The following is a 13,481-nucleotide window of genomic DNA, read 5'->3' on the forward strand; positions in this document are numbered from 1 at the left end:
ACTTACAATTACGTGTGTGTTGTTCGTCTCTTGCATTCTTAACGTGTGTAACATGGATTTGTGAATTCTTATATGCATTAATACATTAGTCCGGATGTAATATATATATGCATGTAAGACGTTTAAAAGTAGAATACAGGTTCTGGTAAAGTCGGTTCCCTGAATTGAAAGAGTCCCCATTGAGGTGATGGGCTGCGACTCCGCCTTCTAGTAGGACGAAATTACTTGTGCGAGATAGACAAGGGTGTTCGTCTTTGGTGCGAGCGAGGCATATATACTCGTCAGAGGTAGTGAGACAGTAATGCTCATCGGTGAGATTGAAACAGCAATGCCTGGTGTGAACGAGCCATGTATACCGGTCGGTTCGAGTAAGACAGTAGTGCTTGGTGCGTGTGAGCGCGTGCAGGTGTGCGTGCGTAACAACTGCCGGTTGCCGGTTCTGTAGGCGAGCGCGGCAGGTTGCCTGAGCCCAGAGATTGATGACCAAAGTGCGAAAAGGCTCATGTGTGGAATGAGTGGCAGGCGCTACGCACGACGTTACACTTAGTAGCAGTTAAGTATAATGCAATGCATAGAACATTACAAATAACTTACCTTGAAACGTTGAAATGAGGTGGGCTCTCGCGTTACATGAAGCATTAGAACTCTCGGTTTATATCCATACTTAAATATTTTCATTTCACCATCATTTCCACGGCTAGGACTGACGACCGTTAGTATAAACTTAGAATTATTGTGAATGCAATTGTCTACACTTTCGAAAATACTGTTAACACGTTGAGTGCTACGCCGATCTTGCTATACTTCTCGCTCAGGCGACAGCGCGTGAGCACTTGAAGCCGAACACTTGACTGATGAGTATAAACAAACGATAACTTTGATACACTGTATCCGTTTCGTTTGGACTGTCGAAATGATACAAGCAATGCATTTTTTTACAATGTATAAACATAACATAATGGGATGGGGAATGCCAGAGAGGCGAAAGAGCAAATACAAGGTGAGAGTCATTCTGAAAAAAGCCACGGGAGAATAAAGATCTATTGCAGCAGATAGAATTCAGTTTTATAGTGACTATTTTGAAACAGTTTTGGTATCCATCAACTAAAAATGTTGAGAGGACGAACAAATAGTGTCTCGTCGAGTAAGCTATTTGTACCACGCAAATGTCAGCGTGTAATACCACTACCATCTTCAGATAGTGACAGTTCATCTAGTATTTCACTAAGGAATACTGAAACATGTGATCCAAATGATTGGTTTGATCCGCGAGGCAACCAGCCAAACATTATACCTTTCTCAAGTCCCCATGGTGCCAAACTCGCTCATGAAGAAATGCAAAATTGCAGCACAGTGGAAGATTTTTACGGCCTTTATGTGACGTATAAACTATTTCAACATATAAGCGAACGAACAAATATTTATGCGACACAAAGAACAATCGCTTCCAAACGTGTTGAAAAGTGAGTGCCAACAGGTAAGGATGAAATAAAGAGGTTTTTTGGAGTGGTTTTATGGGTGGGATAGGTAAAGCTCCCATCTTTGCATCTGTATTGGTCTAAGGATCCATTGTTTATTCAAACATTCCCGCGGAAAATTATGAGTAGAGACAGATTTCAAATTCTGTTGAGAATATTGCATTTTGCCGACAATACAAAAGTGGATGCTTCCAACCGTCTCTCAAAGGTTGAATTTTTAATAAAAGAATTAAATATAAATTTTAAAAAATATTATGATCCCGTTGAAGTATTATGCATCGACGAGACGGTAAAACCATTCCGTGGACGGATCATATTTAGACAGTACGTGAAACCAAAAAAGCATAGATATGGGATAAAAATACTTAAATTGTACTGTGATAATCATTACACATATAATCTTTGCATTTACACCGGCCAATCATTAGATAAAAAAAATACAGCACCCACAAATATTGTCATGAATTTATGTGAAAATGTGTTTCACAAAGGCTATACTTTATACACGGATAATTATTATACGAGTGTGGATTTAGCAAACAAACTCATAACAAAAAATACGCATTTGGTTGGTACTCTTCGACTAAATCGAAGAGGCAAGCCAAGTAAAGTTGTGACAGCCAAACTGCGACGCGGAGGAGTCATTATTCAAGAAAACAGTAGAGGGATTACAATCATGGAATGGAAAGGCAAAAGGGATGTTTTAGTTCTTTCGATCAAGGATTCTGACGAAATGAAATTTGTAACAACAACAACAGGGGTATCCTGCAAACCAAAAATTATTATTAATTATAATAAAGGTAAAACAGCGATTGATCTGTCTGTTCAAGGGGGTGCTTACAGCAGTCCACTTAGAAGGTCACTAAAATGGTATAGAAAACTGGCATTCGACATTCTTTTGAATATTGCCGTGAATGCGTTACATATGTTCCAAAATGTAACAGGAAGAAAGATGTCAATTACAACATTCCGAAACCAATTGGTAAATGCTCTCACACGACATTTACATGAAGAAACCCCAATTAGGGTCGATACAAGTAGACGAATTCACAAATTTCATAAGAAGGAAGGAAAAGCGCATGAAGTACGAAAATATTGTGTTGAATGTTACAGCACAAACTCAAAAATGTTCGGACGCCAGTTATTGAGGAAAATAACGAAGAAAGTTACTACATACTGTAATATGTGCAAATCACAGCCACATCTCAGTTTAAAAAGTTTTAATAGACTTCATTAAATATTAATATCAATTTTTTAATTGTCATTAATAGTTTAACCCTTTACAATCAAACTTTATGATAAAACAAGAAGTTCGCTGTCAGTCTCTAGAATCCACGTTGTCCAAACGAAAAGTCGATTGTCAGTCCCTGGGGACTGACGCCGCCTGAACGGAAAGTTCACTGTCAGTCTCTGGGGATTGACGTAGCACTCAACGTGTTAAGCCCAGTAAAAGTATTCTAATCGACGAAATCATGGTTTCATAACGAGGACACCACAGATTTTGCCTATATTTCCCAGAAAAGCGGCATAAATATGGTATAAAACTTTACAGACTGTGCCTTCCGGAAGGATACACACATAACATTCTTATTTACGCCGGAAACAATGCAACCAGAATAGCGAAATCACATGCGCATGCTGTAGTAATAACGCTGGAGGGTGAATTATTATTTGAAAGTGGCGTATTATACGCAAATAGCTTATATACTTGTGTCTTTTTGGCCGAGAAACTTCTGCAAAAAATAACAATTATTTATGGTACAGTAAAAATGAATACAAAATTTCTTTCACTGCAGGCTAAACGGAAAATGCAACGGGGTGGCTTTATGTATTTTCAAAATCAGAGCGGCTTTAAATTTTTTAAGTGGACGGATAAAAGGCCGGTATGCATTATTGCCACTTCTGAAAACCACAAATGTGTTATTGTCCAGGGTAGTAATAATAAGATGACGCCGGACACAGTGTTCCTTTATAACAAAGCTAAGAAGGGGTTTGACCATCTGATCAGATGTCTTCTTATTACAGTTGATTACGCAGAACAGTAAAGTGGTATAGAAAAATATTTATCGAACTAGTATGCGGGACTTCTCTCGTCAATGCCTGCTATATACGTAGAAAATGGAGTATCGAAGGTATGAAAATATTAAACTTCCGCGAAAAAGTTATTGATTATTTCCTCAGTACAGTGGACCATCATGGTGAACATACGTCATCTGAAAGTGAAGCAGTGCCCAAGAAACTTATACATTTTCTGCGGTCCATTTTCCAAGGACGCGCGAGAAAAACGAGACAGCGATGTAAAGAATGGCATAAACGTACGTCTAGGATAAATGGTAGGCAGTATGCCGCGAATAAGGCGAGAAAAGAAAAAACCTGTTGTAGCCGATGTAAGGGCCAACCGGAACTCTACCCAACATGTTTTGAAAAATTACATATAAAAATTAAGTAATTATGTTAGGTTTATAATATTGATTTGTCATCTTTCAAATATTAATTATATATAATATTAATATTTAATATTAATATTTTTTAAATTTAATATTAATATTTAATATTAATTATATAATTAATATTAAATATTAATTGCAATGTCTGTTTATAATGCTAAAATAAACCTATTTGGTACTATCTACTATGTGAAATATAAGTTCGACCCATCGTGATGCACGCCGGCTCACGAAATAGACATGTGTGACCAACCTGTAATGCACGCTGGCGTCAACGTGCTAAACGTAGAAATTAGATGTGCCATCGTATTGCGTGGCGCATTAGATCACTACAGCTTTGACAAGCAGACAATATGAAGCCCCAGCCCGGTGCAAGGAACAGTCGAATTTACATTCGTTTGAAGTGAAGAAGTACGTAAGGATAATGCGATACATAGGACATTACAACATCCTTGCTTTCGAACGTTGAAATGAGACACTCCACCACACAGCATGCAGCATTAGAAATCTATTACTTATACACATAGTCACCATGAAACGCCACCCCGATGCAGTTATCTGTAGAATTTACATTCTTTTGAAGTGTAGAAACAGATCAACAAAACGCAAAGCGTACAAAGTTATATCTAACTTACTTTGAATCGTTGTAATGGTTTGCACCATCGCATTGCATGGAGAAAGAGAACACCATTGCTTTGACACACAGGCATTTTAAACCGCCATCCTGTTGCATGGAACTGTATAATTCACATTCTTTTCAAGAGCTTCAGCAAATAAGCATAGTGCTATGCATAGAAGATTCTAGCTAACGTTCTTCGAAACGTTGAAATGAGATGCGCCATCGCATTGCATGGAGCCTTATTACTCCATTGCTTTTGACAAGCAGACACTACGAAGTATCATACCCTGCATGGAACTGCCGAATTCACATTCATTTGAGGTATACAAGCAGGTGAGCATAACGCTATTCATAGAAGATTGCAGCTTACTCACTTTGAATCGTTGAAATATGATGCGACATTGCATTGCATGGAGCATTCGAACTCTACTGTTCTGAAACGCTGACAGTATGGAGCGCCATCCAGCCGCATGGAGCCCTAAAGTTCACATTCTCTAAAATTATAGAAGCAGATATGTATAACGCCATGCATAAAAGATTACAAATGACATAGATTGAAACGTTAAAACGAGATGAGCCATCGCAATGCATGGAGCATTAGTACAGTAGTACTGACGCAGAGACATTGTGAAGCACCATCCCGTTGCATGAAACTGTAGAACTCACATTATTATGGAATGTAAAAGCAGATAAGCATAATGCTACGCATACACGATTACATCTTACTTACTTTGAAACTTTGATATGAGATGTGCCATCGTATTGCATGGAGCATTAGGACTCTCCTCATTTGACACGCAGACACTGTAAAGCGCCATCCCGTTGCTTGAAACTGTAGAATTCACTTTCTTCTGAAGTGTAGAAGCAGATAAGCATAATGCTTTGTATAGAAGTTTACAGATTACTCACCTTGAAAGGTTCGAATGAAATTAGCTGTGGTATTGCATGAAACACTAGAACCCTATTGTTTTGAAACGCAGACACTGTAGAGCTGCATCCCGTTGCAGGGAACTGTAGAACTCACATTCTCTTGAAGTGTACAAGCAGATAAGCATAATGCATGGAGGATTGCAGTGTACTTAGATTGAAACGTTGGAATGAGATTCAACCCGGTATTGTATAGAGCATTAGAACTCCGCTGCTTTGACACGTAGACATTATGAAGCTCCTTCGTGTTGCATGGAACTGTAGAACTTACATTCTTTTAGAGTAAAAGCAGACGGCATAATGGCATGCATAGTAGATTACAGCTTACTTACTCCTATACGTTGAAATGAGATGCGCTGTCGCATGGCATGAAGCATTAAAACCCTACTTCTTTGACACGCAGACACTATGTAAACGGATCCCGTTGCATGGAACTGTTGAATTGACATTCTTATGAAGAGCATGCGCAGATAAGCAGAATGCTATGCATATAAGGTTACAGCTTCCAAAGTTTGTAACGTTCAAATGAAGTTGCCCCTTACATTGCATGTAGCATTAGACTTCTATTGTTACGACACGCAGACAATGCGAAGCGTAATCCCGTTTCAAGAAACTGTAGAATTCACATATCTTTGAAGTGTAAAAGCTGACAAGCGTAATCCTATGCACAAAATGTTTCAGCTTACTTACTCGGAAACATTGATGTGAGATTCGCCACCACATATCATGGAGCATAGGACCCTGTTGTTCCAACAGGCAGACTGCATGAAGGGCCATCTTCTTGCATGGACATGTAGAATTAAGATTCTTTTGAAGTGTAGTGGCAGATAAGTATAATATTATGCATAGAAGAATACAAATAACTTACATTGACACGATGAAATGGGATGTGCCATTGCATTGAATGGAGCATCAGTACTCTATTGCTTTGACACTCAGATACTAGAAAGCGCCTTTTTGTTGCATGAAACTGTAGAATTCACATTCTTCTGGAGCGTAGAAGCTAATAAACATGATGTTATGCATAACAGCATACTGCTGTTTGATTATTTCACATGTCAACGGAGAAACAAAAATAAATCTTGAGTTAGGAAATAGAATCCAGTATATAAACTGTGAAATAGTTCTGTCGGTTTGAGTAGGGTACATGACTGTTTATACCTAGTGGCCTGAAAAGAGAACACGTGCAGACTTTGCGTCGTCTATTTCTTTAAGAAGGAGGGCCCTATGTTTCCTATGCGGAGTCCTTACAATTATTAGAGCTTTTTTAAAACGTAAAGATGTACATTCAAACCGTAAGAATAATGTTACACACTATAAAGAACTTTTGACAGCATTTCATTTATATTTACCCATAATTCAATAGGTTATAGACTGAGTTTGCGTATTTTAATAGTATTAACATTTTAGTAGATATTCTCTTTAGTGATAACTTTCGTGTATCTGATTATGTGATTATAAGTGTAATATCAGAAGTATAAATAAGTGATTAAACTATAAATGAAACGTTATTGGTGAATATAAACCTTTCCTTAAGAAAAAAAGAGAAATATGGGTGATCGCTACAGTATATGACAATTGAGAATTTGTGCACTGTTAAGCGAATTGGATAATTATTGGTGACCCCATTCCAGCAAAAATAAAAAATAACTGAAAATTGGAGGAAAGCAGAGAGGATTGCGAAAGGTGTCATTGCTGAATATTTGGCAGATTTCTTTTTGAGCTTCGCAAATAATGCGAAGACTGCACCTGAAATTTTGCAGAAATTGTTTATTATTTATTCAGATGTATGTGGTTTTATTATTCCTTCAACTATTAACAGAAAGAATTATTTTCTCCTGTTGGTGGACGAATATACACTTTACCGTGTAACATATCTGATTACATATAGATCAGAAATATTTTCTACATTTAAAGATTTTGTAACTAAAAGCGGGGCTCATTTTAATTTAAGAATTGTTCACTTGTGTAGCGATAATGGCAGAAAATATCTGTCAAGTGAGACAAAAGATTATTATGTAGAAAAAGGTACTAGTTACCATCCAACAGTTCCACGACCCCCCCCCCCCCCCCAAATTGGTGTTTTTGAGAGAATGGTCAGAACTATAACAGAAAAGGCACGCACGATGATAAGTGGTACTAGTTTAAATAAAGTGTTTTGAGGGGAAGCAGCTTTAGCTGCGACGTATTTAATAAACTTAAGCCCAACAAAGGCTTTAAAACAAAGTAAAACGCCATTTGAAATGATGCTCGATAATAAGCCAAAAGTAAAGTATTTACGAATTTTGGGTTCCACAGCTTATATTCATGATAAGACCTGAGAAACCTTGTTTGATGAAAAATCTTGGAAGGGCAATATAAATCATGGCTGCAAACAACGGGATGCCGCTGCACAGAGTATGCTTGTCAAAACAGAAGAGGTCTAATACTCCATGCAATTCAAATGCGCATCTCACTCCAAATTTTCAAAGTAAGTAAGTTAAAACTTCTAAGCAAAGCATTATGCTTATCTGCTTCTACATTTCCAACGATTGTGAATTATACATTTCCATATAAGCAATATAAGCAATATAATTCTAATGCCATATGCAATTCAGGGCTAAACGCTTTTCGACATTCTAAAGCAAGTAAGTTGTAGTATTCTATGAATCGCATTACCCTTATCTAGACTGCAAAATAATGTGAATTTTACAGTTCTTTGCAACGGGATAGGATTTTATATTGTCCAGGACTAAAAACAGTAAAGATCTAATGCTACATGCAGTGCGATGACGCATCTTATATTAACGTTCCGAAGTAAGGAACCAGTATTCCTCTATGCATAACAGCATGCTTATCAGCTTTTATACTTTAAAGGTCTGTGAATTCTACAGTTCCATGCAAGGGGTCGGCGCTCCGTAGTATCTGCGTGTTAAAACAACAGTAGTCTAATTCTCAGTGCAAGACGATGGAGCATACTGCTTCAACGTTTGAGGGTAAGTAAGCTGTAATCTTTCTTGCATAACTTATTTATTGCTTTATTTATTGCTTATCTGTTTCTACACTTCAAAATAATGCGAATTCTACAATTTCATGCGACGGAATGGCACTTCGTAGTGTCTGCATGTCAAAGCAGTAGTATTGTAATGTTGCATGCATTATGTCTTGCGACAAACATGCGGTTCATGCTATAATATTTAAGCCATTCATCCTTGTTCGGACCCTCGTCATAATTCACTCAACGATACATCTGGCTACCAAACCCCTTATTTCACAAATCCTGCAAAATCCCTATTAAACACAGCAGAAATAAACTTGTAAAGCAACAAAATGTCGTCTCATCATAAATTTGAAAATCAAGTCTTCGTAGTGAATCTTCAAATTGTGTATACCATGTAGCTGGCCGTTTTCTTGTTTTATTTCCTGCTCCTCACATCAGTTGCAACTGATCTACAAACCATGGTCCCACTCTTCGCGCCTTCTTCTCTCCTCCCAGTTCCCTAGAAAGAAGCAAATTTACAGATTTTCCACCAATAACGTCTCATCAAATTGCAACACCCTTGATCACTCCTCGACACGAATTCACATTAAAGGAGTCGGACTTCATGGCTGATGAACTTAGTAGGAATTCAGATTCAGACACGTCAGGGAACATGAACAACACTAAATATTTGTTAATGCATTTTCATTTAAATATAATTGTTTGTTAAGGAATCGTCCATTCAAATTGTATCTACCTCCTTCCCTATTACTGTAACATGTATTAGAGTGCACGTTGTAACGGCGACGAAAAGGTTCTTGACGAAGATTTACGTCCTTCATTGGTTTATCAACTGAAAATGAGCCTCGTCGTAACGCGTGCATTTTGATCATTCGAGCCTGATTCAAAATCCGGCAGACCGCGAGTTATAAAAACGAACAGTTAAAATCAGTGATGTGAGTGCCCGAACTGCAGTGTCATTCAATCAACACTCAGCGACCGAAGAATCAAGCCTGTGATCAGGCCAATGCTCCAGGACAGATTGAGATTCTCAGCAGCAACAAGTCAGACATCCCAGCGGATCCAGATATAATGGCAGATCCCAACAAACCTGATAGCTTCACATCGAAAAAGTAGACTCGTTTATTCGTCAATTCCTTTCTTATCCATATTCCACGATGACAACCCGATCGCTCGAACAAGCTCAGTCCAATCCTTATGAAATTATTCTCAGTTCCCTGCTGCGTAAATGCGGTACCATATTTGGTAACACACTGCCTTCACTTCCACCACTGCGACTTCTAAACACATGCAAAAGGATCAGAACAACCGGACATACGTTTACCAAAAACCCACCTTTACGCGTTAACTGAAACATGGAAGAAATTCGTTGACATCCAATTTGGCTTCGAAGAATTACACGAAAGAGAAACGTCACATCGCTACAATATTCAAAACAACTACTTCTCTATCATAACTCGTGCCGAATCCTTAATCAAGAGAAGACTTCCGAAGGCGAGGCGAAACACGTTCGAATCATCGGCCACTTTCTCAACCATCCCATATGCCATTAAATTACCAGAAATACAACTTCCAACATTCGATGGAACATACGAAAATTGAGTATCAGTATATGTTGTATTCTCATCGATCATCGATCGCAACGACAACCTAACTCCAGTTCAAAAATTGCAATACCTGCCGCCGACATTAACTGGAACGGCCGCTGTGTGCAACGAATAATTAGCACAACGTATGCAAATTACACCGACGCGATTGAGTTACTGAAAGGTAAATTCGAATGTATAAGACGGGTTGCCTTTAAACATTGTGATACAATCTAATATATCCCAAAAGTGCCAAGAGATACTGCAGAAACATTAGGCAATATCCATACAATATCCATACAATAGGCCGCCTTACATATATACTCTAGAGTTTCTGGAGAAACGAGCCAACTGTGTACCAGAGATGAACGCAAAAGCAAGTTCAGCCGCAAGTCGAGTTAACAGAAAACCATCGGACCATTCACGCTCCACGAATCAACGTACTACGCGAACCAGGTGTTCTTGTCACAAGGACATTGTAATGGCGATTAAACCGAAAGCTGGACAAACAGGACAATCATAGGAACCCAAAAGTGTTCAGTATGGCACGGAAGAATCAGCATCTGGGCATGTGAAGAATTTCACGGGCTCTCAGTCCAGGACCGCAAGGCAGCTGTCGAAAAGGCTTCACTATGCGTAAATTGCTGGCGCAAGGGACACAAATATAGCCTGTGCCACAGGGGTCCCTGTCGCATACGTGACAAGCAATACCATACAATACTTCACCAAGCGCAAGGCACTTGGAAACAGACTACTTTTAAACCGCCAACCATCACTCCACACGAATAACAAGAACCGATAACGAACGAAGAATCTTCAACGTCTGAATGACTTCAGGATGTTGAGGCACGGAAGTAAGGGGGACATCAAAACGTGTTTGTCGTCTATTCAGTCACGAATGAATTACTCGTAACCACACAAATTTACCTTTTAATCTCGCGAATCTCGGTATTCCAAGAAAACGCTGCTCCGTACCCACCGCTGTTCTAAACACAATGTACACAATAGCAAAACACTCCACCACGGCAACCTTTAAAGCAAGGGTCAGAGATTATGAACGAGATCTGACCTTTCTTACAGTCGCAAATATCTCATCATTCATTCCCGATCAACTCATTGATCATTCGGCTATCAAGATTCCGAGAAATCTACAACTAGCCGATGCAACTTTTTATCGTCCAGCGCCAGTCGACCTGTTCCTCGGCGCTTGAGTCGCCCTATCGTTTCTACAGATTTAAATCTTCAAAAAACAAGATTCGGATGTGTAACCGGAGAGAGTGCCCTAACCACGTCCCCAACTTATAATATCATTCCACCACGTTACTACGTTAGTAGTTACTACTGTTCGCGTCCTTTCGAAGTGTAGAAGCAGCCAAGCATAATGCTGAGCATAGAAACTACAGCTTACTTACTTCGATACGTTGAAATGTGATGCGCTAGCGCATGACACAGAGCATTAGAACTCCACTGCTTTTACACACAGACACTATCATGCGAATACCCATTGCATGGATATGTAGAATTCACATTCTTTTTAGGTGTAGAAGCAGGTAAGCATTATGCTATGCATAAAAGGTTACAGCTTGCATACTTTGATACGTTGAACTCGGTGCGCCATCGCATTGCATGGAGCATTAGAACTCTACTGCTTTGACACGCAGATACTATGAAGCGCCATTCTGTTGTATGTAGCGTTGAATTCACATCCTTTTAAAACGCCAAAGCTGATAAACATAATACTATGCATAGAAGATTACAGCATACTTTGAAACGTTGGAATGAGTTGCGCAATCGCACTGGATGGAGCAATAGAACTCCATTGCTTTGACACGCAGACACTATGAAGCGCCATTCCGTTGCATGGATCGGTAGAATAAACGTTCATTAATATTGAATTATTGATAGTAATAATAAATGAAAAGCTGCACAGAGTTCTTTATAGTCTTTAACATTATACCTAAAGTTTGAAGGCACGTCCGTACGCTTTAAAAGCTCTACTAATTTTGCGGATTCCGCATAGGAAATTTATGGTCCTCCCAACCAAAAGAGAATTGACGACGCAAAGTCTGCACGTGTTATTCTTTCAGTTCTCTAGGTATAAACAGTCGGGAACCTTACTCGAACTGATAGAACTATTTTACAGTTTATATACTGGATTATATTTCCTAACACAAGATTCACTTTTGTTGCACCGTTGACGTGTAAAATAATCCAACACAGACAACCATAGAATCACATTCTTTTCAAATGTAGAAGCAGGTAAGCATAATGCGAAGCATAGAGGATTACAGTTTACTTACTATGAACCGTTGAAAAGCGGTGGGCTATCGCTTTGCATGGAGTATTATAAATCTATAATTTTGAGACGTAGACAATGTGAAGCGCCATCCTGTTGCATGGATGTGTAGAATTTACAAACTTATTTAGTACATATTATAATATATATAAAGCAAATAACCATAACGCTATGCATGGATTACAGCTTACGTACTTTGAAACGTTGGCATGACATGCGCCATCGCGTTGCATGGAGATTAGATCTCCTATGCTATAAATCACAGAAACTATGAAGCGCCATCCCATTCAAAAAAAACTGTAGAATTCAGATTCCTTTGAAGTGCAGAAGCAAACAAGCATAATGTTATGCATAGAAGGATACGGCTTACTTACTTTGGTACGCTGAAATGAGATGCTTCATTGCGTTGGAGGTAGCAGTAGAAATCTATTGCTTTTACACGGAGATCTCACAGAAACACCATTCAATTGCATGGAACTGTAGAATTCACATTCTTTTGTAGTGTAGGTGCAGATAATTGTAATGCTATATATAGAAGATTACAGTTTACTTAATTCGGAACGTTGAAATGGGATAGGACATCGCGCTGCATGAAGTATGAGAAATGTGTTTCTTGGACACGTCGAGATCTGGAAACGATATTCTGTTGCAAGCAAGTGTAGAGTTCACATTCTCCTAAAGTCTAGATGCAGATGAATATAACATATTGCATAGAACATTGTAATTTACTATGAACCATTGAAATGAGTTGCGACGTCGCGTTGAATGAAGCATTAGATCTCTATTTCGTCGACACGAAGACATCTAGAAATGCTAACCTATCGAAAGCAACTTTAGGATTCACATTCCTTTGAAGCGTGGAAGCAGATAAACGTAACGCATTGCATAGAATCATTGCATACATCTTACCTACTTTGAAACGTTGAATTGAAATGCGTGATCACGATCTATGATGCATGGGAATTGTAATGCTTTGGTACGCAGACACTATGAAACGCGATCGCTTACATATATATATATGTAAATATATCTATTTTTTATTTGTTTCGGTTCTTAAAGTATGTATAGTCTTCTTTCGGATTCATCGCTATTAGATCGTTTCTTAGAGCCAGTTTGATGATTTTCCTCTCTATGGTTGTTCTTCTTAC

The sequence above is a fragment of the Xylocopa sonorina genome, unplaced genomic scaffold, assembly GCF_050948175.1.
Source record: "Xylocopa sonorina isolate GNS202 unplaced genomic scaffold, iyXylSono1_principal scaffold0047, whole genome shotgun sequence".
NCBI lineage: Eukaryota > Metazoa > Arthropoda > Insecta > Hymenoptera > Apidae > Xylocopa > Xylocopa sonorina.